We start from the raw sequence: 7,580 nt of genomic DNA on the forward strand, positions 1-7,580 counted from the left end.
GAACAGTTCTACGGTTTTCTAGATTTTTTAATGGGCATTGTTTTTTTTAATTTTAATTTAATTTTTGATTTTCTTTATTGATTACATAAGGTATTACATAAGGTATTAAGGTATTACATAAAGTATTAAAATATCTTAATACCTTATGTAATATCTTAATCCCCCCTCTCCACCCCCACTCATGCCCTCTCCCCCCTGGTATTGTGTCCTTTGGTTATGCTTATATGCATGCATATAAGTCCTTTGGATGATCTCTTCCCTGCCCCCGCCACTTCCTACCCTCCCCTGCCTTCCATCTGAGTCTCAATGGTCTTTTTCATGCTTCTATGTCTATGGATCTATTTTAGTTCATCAGTTTATGTTGTTAAGTAAAACCCAAAGAACATGAATTCTGCATTTCAGACAACTTCTTTTAATTGGTTAATGTTACAACTGCTGAAAACTGTAGTTGGGGGAATAATTTAAAGCACTATTTGTCAAGATCTATTGCTTTTGGCAGCTGAATGTTTTTGTCCCAACTTTACATTTGGAGCAGGGACTTGAGCACAGAATTGAGAGTGATTGACACCAAGTCCATGTGATGAGGAAGTCGGCACCTAACCTATGACGTATTCCAGGAATTCTTAGCCTGTCTAGTATTGTGGCTTATCTACTCATTCATTTTTTCAATCTTGCTACAACTTGAGACTTAGGTTTTTGCAGCCTTGATACTAATTATAACTCTTAAAGACCTATTTATATAAGTATTAATGGGTGACCAAGGAAATGGCCTCAGTAAACAAATACCCAACACTAAAATGTCCTGCTTTGGCCCTAACCTGTTTGGCTCAGTGAATAGAGCGTCGGCCTGCGCACTGAAAGGTCCCAGGTTTGATTCTGGTCAAGGGCATGTACCTTGGTTGCGGGCACATCCCCAGTAGGAGGTGTGCAGGAGGCAGCTGATCGATGTTTCTCTCTCATCGATGTTTCTTGTTTCTCTTTCTCCGACTGGCTTATTTTGTTTACCATAATGCTCTCCAGGTCCACTCATGCTGTTGCAAATGGTAAGAGTTCTTTCTTTTTTACCACAGCGTAGTATTCCATTGTGTAGATGTACCACAGCTTTCTAATCCACTCATCTGCTGATGGACATTTTGGCTGTTTCCAAATCTTAGCTATTGTAAATTGTGCTGCTTTGAACACAGGGGTGGGAACTCATAAAACTTAACAAAAGGAATATAAACAATTCAATCAAAAAATGGGCAAAGGACCTAAATAGACACTTTTTGAAAGTGGACATACAGAAGGCCAAGAGACATATGAAAACATGCTCAAAATCACTAATCATCGGAGAGATGCAAATCAAAATGACAATGAGGTGCCATCTCACACCTGTCAGAATGGCTATCGTCAACAAACAACAAGGGCTGTCGAGGATGTGGAGAAAAAGGAACCCTTGTGCTTTGTATATGTAATTTTTTTCCTAACACTTAGACTAGTATTACATATGTCTCCTTTTCCCCCATTGAGCCACTGTGGAAAACAGTATGGAGTTTCCTCAAATTAAAAATGGAACTCCCATTTGACCCAGTAAAAAAATATATCAAAATATACATATTTTTACTGATTTCAGAGAGGAAGGGAGAGGGAGAGAGAGATAGAAACATCAGTGATGAGAGAGAATCATCCTTTGACTGCCTCCTGCACACCCCACACTGGGGACTGAGCCTGCAACCCAGACATGTGCCCTGACCAGGAATCAAACCGTGACCTCCTGGTTCATACGTTGACGCTCAACCACTGAGCCATGCCGGCCAGGCTGTTGTCATTTTTTAAAATTTTTATTTGACAATCTAAGGTAAAAGAGTTCAGTGCCCTAATAGTCAGGTATTGCATGTTTTAGAAATTTTTGCTTCATACCAGTTGAAGATCATTGCTCTAATGAGTTGAGCATCTTTTGTTTGCTTATTGGGTATTTGGGTGTCCTCTTGTGAAATACCTGTTTAAGTCTTTTGCTTATTTTTTTTTAACATTTTGTTACTGTTTTTAATTATTTATTTAGTTTGGATACAATTATTTTGTCAGATACATGTATTACAAATATATTTTTCCAGCCTGTGACTTGCCTATTCCTTTTCCTAATACCTTTTAATGAATGGAAGTTCTTAATTTTGATGAAGTCAAATTGATCAAATTTACTTTAAAGGCTATTAGTTTTTTGAGTTCTGTTTAAGAAAATTTTGCCTATCTTGGATGATTTTAAAGTCATCAATGCAGTTAACACAATAAAATAAACTCAAATTAGACATTCTTATTTGAAAGGGAAAAACATTACGTTTAAACAACTGCCAAATTCAAACACGTTTTCTTTATTAAAGGATAAGACAGAGACATAAGAGCTCCCTTTTGGCAACCTGTTAAGTACAGAAATTTTAAAGTTAAACTGTATTTTGCTCAGTGTTTAGTAAGAATATGGTCCATTGGCCGGGGTAAGGGGATAATGATTTGAGAGTGAGTTTAACTTGGACTTAGAACCCTGGTCCTCTCTCCTTAACAAATTGCTGGGCTTATAACTTCCCCTACTTCCCCTCAGCTTTCCTTTGTGAGCTTTCTGTTATAAGCCTTTATTACATGGTTTTCCTAATGTGATAACCCAACAGCTGAAGGAAGTAGCAGCTGTGGTCTCACATGTTATAATACATGATGATGTTTGAGGGTAGCACCTGTTGTGCAACTCTTATGGCTGGTAAAGTTGGAGATTACTGCACACTGGAGTCATGCTCTACCAAAATTGTCCCCAATTTTTCTCCTGTGTTGGAATTCCTCCTTAAAATGTGGTCTTGCAGGGAAGCCCTCTCGCAGTTGTGCCAATTCTAGAGCCCATATTTCTCTGTTTAAATGTATATATCACTCACCTTTCACCTATATAACCCCAAGAAAAATGAGGGTAGAATTTTGTTTTAAATATTTTCATGTATCTACTTCTCAGACTGCTACCCTGTCCTTCAGCTCCAAACTAGAGCTTTACTAAATATATTCAAAATATTTTCTGATTTCCTTTTGATTTCTTCTTTTACCCTACAGTTTACAAGCGTGTTGTTTAATTTTCAAATATAGGCATATTTTCCAAAGAGCTTTCCATTATTGATTTCTGATTATGGCCAGGGAACATCCTATCTAATAAAAGAGAAACATGGTAATTAGCGTACAACCACTACCCTTCCCATTGGCTAATCAGGACAATATGCAAATTAACTGCCAGCCAAGATGGCGGCCAGCAGCCAGGCAGCTTAAAGTGAACATGAGGCTTGCTTGCTTCAGTGACGGAGGACTCCAACGTTCCCCGCCTGCTGCTGCAGGCCTCTGAGCTGCAACTCTAAGCAACTATGTTACAAATATAGAAGCTAAACAAAACCCCAGAAACCTGCTTTAGTCCGTTGGGCTTCAGCCAGCAGGATCGCAACATTGTTTCAAATACAGAAGGTAGACAAAGGCCAGAAACCTGCTTTCAGCAGCGGAGGCCTAAGAGCTGGAGCCAAGCCTCAAAGCTAAAGCTGGCCCAGAAGAAAAAAAAAGAAAAAAAGGAGCGGTTGGGAGCTTCAGTCACTCGCCAGCCTGAAAACAGCCCTCAGCCCCTCACCCAGACTGGACAGGCACCCCAGTGGGGACCCCCACCCTGATCCAGGTTGCGCACCAACCCCCACCCCACGGGCCCTGCTCTGTGTGTGATGGGGTAGAGCCATAACCTCCCCATCGGCCCTGCTCTGTGTGTGACAGGGGGCGGTGCCCCAACTCCCCTATCGGCCCTACTCTGTGAGTGATGGCAATCTCTGCTTTTCAATTGGAGTATTTACTCCTTATGATTAATATAGTTATCAATATGGTTGGGTTTAAATCTATCAACTTGCTACTTGTTTAATCCCTTCTTTGTACCTTACTTTCCTCTTTTATTGCCTTTATTTTATTTTTAATGATGTATTTTAGGTGTTCTATTTAATCTTTACTCTGTGCTCTTTGTTTTATATTTTTAGTGGTTGTTCCAGTATTTCCCATATGTATTCTTTCACTTTATACAATCACATAACAATGCAGTATTTTATGTCCAACATAAAACCTTATTACAGTATTTTTTATTCATTCCAATCTTATCTTCTGCGCTATTTTACTTCTAAGTATAAATCCCACAGTACACTATAGTTGACCCTTGAACAACATGGGTTTGAACTTTGTAGATTTTTTTTTCCAGTAAATGTATTTTTTAATGATTTTCTGAATAATATTTTCTTTAGCTTACTTTATTGCAGAAATAAAGAATATAACACATAAAACATAAAATATGTATTAATTGACTATTTATATTACCAGTAAGGCTTCTGGTCAATAGTGCTAGTAGTAAAGTTTTGGGAAAGTCAGAAATTATATGTGGAGGGGATTGGCACCTCTAACCCTCATGTTTTTCAATGGTCAACTGTATTATATTTATTTATCTGTTAACAATTTTTAAAAATTTGTAAACCACAAAAGACCCTGTGTAGTCAAATCAATCTTGAGAAAGAAGAACAAAGCTGGAGGCATCACAGTACTTGATTTTAACAATACAACAAAGTTATAGTAATCAAAACAATATGGTATTGGCATAAAAAGAGACACATAGATCAATGGAACATAACAAAGAGCCCCGAAATAAATACATATATAGCCAATTAATGTACAACAAAGGAACCAAGAATATACAATGTAGAAAGGATAGTTTCTTCAAAAAATGGTGCTGGGAAAACTGGACAGCCACATGTGAAAGAATGAAACTGGACCACTATCTTACACCATACACAAAAAATAACTCAAAATGGATTAAAGACTTGAATATAAGACTTGAAACCATAAAACTCCTAGAAGAAAACCTAGGGGGGTAAGCTCCTAGACAAAAGAGCTTATAAAGCTCAGTAGCAAAAAATACCCCAAATAAAACAGATTAAAAAGTGGGCAAAATATCTGAATAGATGTTTTTATAAAATTTCTTTTAAAAATATTTTTATTTATTTTTAGAGAGAGGAATGAAGAGGGAGGGAGAGAGAAACATAGATGTGAGAGGGAAACATCAATTGGCTGCCTCCTGCATTCCCCTTACCAGAGATTGAACCTGCAATCTGGGCATATGTCCTAACTGGGAATTGAACCGGCAACCTTTGGGTGCACAAGACAATGCCCAACCAACTGAGCCACACTTGCCAGGGCTACATTTTAGTTTTCAATTACAGTTTACATTCCATATTATTTTGTACTAGAGGCCCAGTGCATGAAATATGTGCACGGGGGGGGCAGTCCCCTCAGCCCAGCCTGCACCCTCTCCAATCCGGGACCCCTTGGGGGATGTCTGACTGCCGGGGATCAGGCCTAAACCAGCAGTCGGACATCCCTCTCACAATCAGGGACCGCTGACTCCTAACTGCTCCCCCCCATCCACCGGCCTGGTTGCCCCTAACTGCCTCCACCACCAGCCTGGTCATCCCTTACTGCCCCCCTGCTGGCCTGGTCGCCCCCACATCCCCTCTGCCATCCTGATCACCCCCAACTGCCTCCACTGCCAACCTGGTCACCCTTAACTGCCCTCCCCTGCAGGCCATTTTGTAATCACATGGGGTGGCCATCTTGTATGAGGGCATGACAGTCAATTTGCATATTACCTCTTATATAGGATATCTGACTCCGTTGATATTGTCTCATAGGTCACTGATGTTCTCTTTATATTGTTTTCTCAGTGCTTCAGTTTGTATAGTTTTTAGTCTAATGTCTTCAAATTCAAGATTTGTTTTTCCTTTGCAGTATCTAACATGCTTTTTTTTCTTTTTAAAAAAATCTTTATTATGAAAGTATTACATAGGTTCCCCTCTTCCCCACATTCACCTCTTCTAGCCTGCTCTCATCCTCCCACCCAGCTCCCAGGCCCTCACCACCCCATTTTTTAATTGGATTGTTTGTTTTCCTTTTGTTAAGTTGTATGAGTTCCCTATATATTTTGGAGATTAGCCCCTTATCAAATGTATCATTGGCAAATATGTTCTCCCATGTATGTGGCTCTCTTGTTATTTTGATGATGGTTACTTTTGCTGTGCAGAAGCTTTTTATTTTCATGTAGTCCCATTTATTTATTTTCTCCTTAGTTTCCATTGCCCTGACAGTGGTCGGCAAACTCATCCGTCAACAGAGCCAAATATCAACAGTACAACGATTGAAATTTCTTTTGAGAGCCACATTTTTTAAACTTAAACGTTCCATTGATCTATATAACCTGTTCTTGTGCCAGTACCAGGCAGTTTTGAGGACAGTGGCTTTGTAATATAGCTTGATATCTTTTATTGTGACCCCTCCAACCTGGTTCTTCTTTCTCAAGATTACTGCAGATATTCAGTGTCTTTTTTGGTTCCATATACATTTTTGGAGTGTTTGTTCTAGGTCTGTGAGATATAATGTTAGTAGTTTAATAGGGATTGAATTGAATCTATAGATTGCTTTGGGTAATATGGACATTTTAATGATGTTGATTCTAGCAATCCATAAACCTGGTATATTCTTCCACTTGTTTATATCTTCCTCTATCTCCTTTCCAACGTTCTGTAGTTTTCAGAGTACAGGTCTTTTAAGTTTATACCTAGGTATCTTTATTTTTTTGTTGCAATGTTTGAGGAAAAGTATTTTATTTTATTTTATTTTATTATTTTTTTTCCAAATTTTATTTTTTATTACAAAGGGTATTACATATGTGTCCATTTTTTCCCCCGCCCTAGACAGTCCCCTAGCCTCCCCTATTCCCCAGTGTCTTATGTCCATTGGTTAGGCTTATGTGCATGCATACAAGTCCTTTGGTTGATCTCTTACCCCCCTACCTCCCGCCCCCGAACCCTCCCCGGCCTTCCCGATGCAGTTTGACACTCTGTTTGAGGCAGCTCTGCCTCTGTATCTATTATTGTTCAAAAGTTGTTGCAATGTTAAGTGGGATTTTTTTTTAAGTTTATCTTTCTGAGAGTTCACTATTGGTGTATAAAAATGCTATGGATTTTTGAGTGTTTATTTTGTATCCTGCTACATTTCTAAATTCATTTATTAAATCTAGTAGTTTTGTGATGGAGTCTTTAGAGTTTTCTGTGTATAGTGTCATGTCATCTGTGAATAATGAGAGTGTTACTTCCACCTTTCCAATTTGTATGCCTTTTATTTCTTCTTGTGTGATCGCTATGGCCAGGACTTCCAGAAATATGTTGAACAAGAGTGGTGAAAGAGGGCATCCCTGTCTTGTTCCTGTTCTTAGGGAAAATTGTTTTAGTGTTTTCCCATTGAGAATGATGTTGGCTAAAGGTTTGTCATATATGGACTTTAAAAAAAAAATTAAATCTTTATTGTTCAGTTATTACAGTTGTTCCTCTCCCCCCCGCCATAGCTCTCCTCCACCCACTTCCACCCCACCCTCTGCCCTTACCCCTCCCACTGTCCTCATCCATAGGTGTGCGATTTTTGTCCAGTCTCTTCCTGCACCTCCACACCCCTTTCCCCCCTGAGAATAGTCAGTCCACTCACTTTCTATGCCCCTGATTCTCTTAGATTCA

At 39.0% G+C, this 7,580-nt stretch overlaps 1 protein-coding gene across 1 annotated transcript in view; it reads left to right on the forward strand.

The window, feature by feature from the left end:
- ATP8A2 (ATPase, aminophospholipid transporter, class I, type 8A, member 2) overlaps positions 1-7,580 on the forward strand; it is a 588,754-nt gene that overhangs the window by 1,376 nt on the left and 579,798 nt on the right.

This window comes from Myotis davidii, unplaced genomic scaffold (assembly GCF_000327345.1).
Source record: "Myotis davidii unplaced genomic scaffold, ASM32734v1 scaffold1031, whole genome shotgun sequence".
NCBI lineage: Eukaryota > Metazoa > Chordata > Mammalia > Chiroptera > Vespertilionidae > Myotis > Myotis davidii.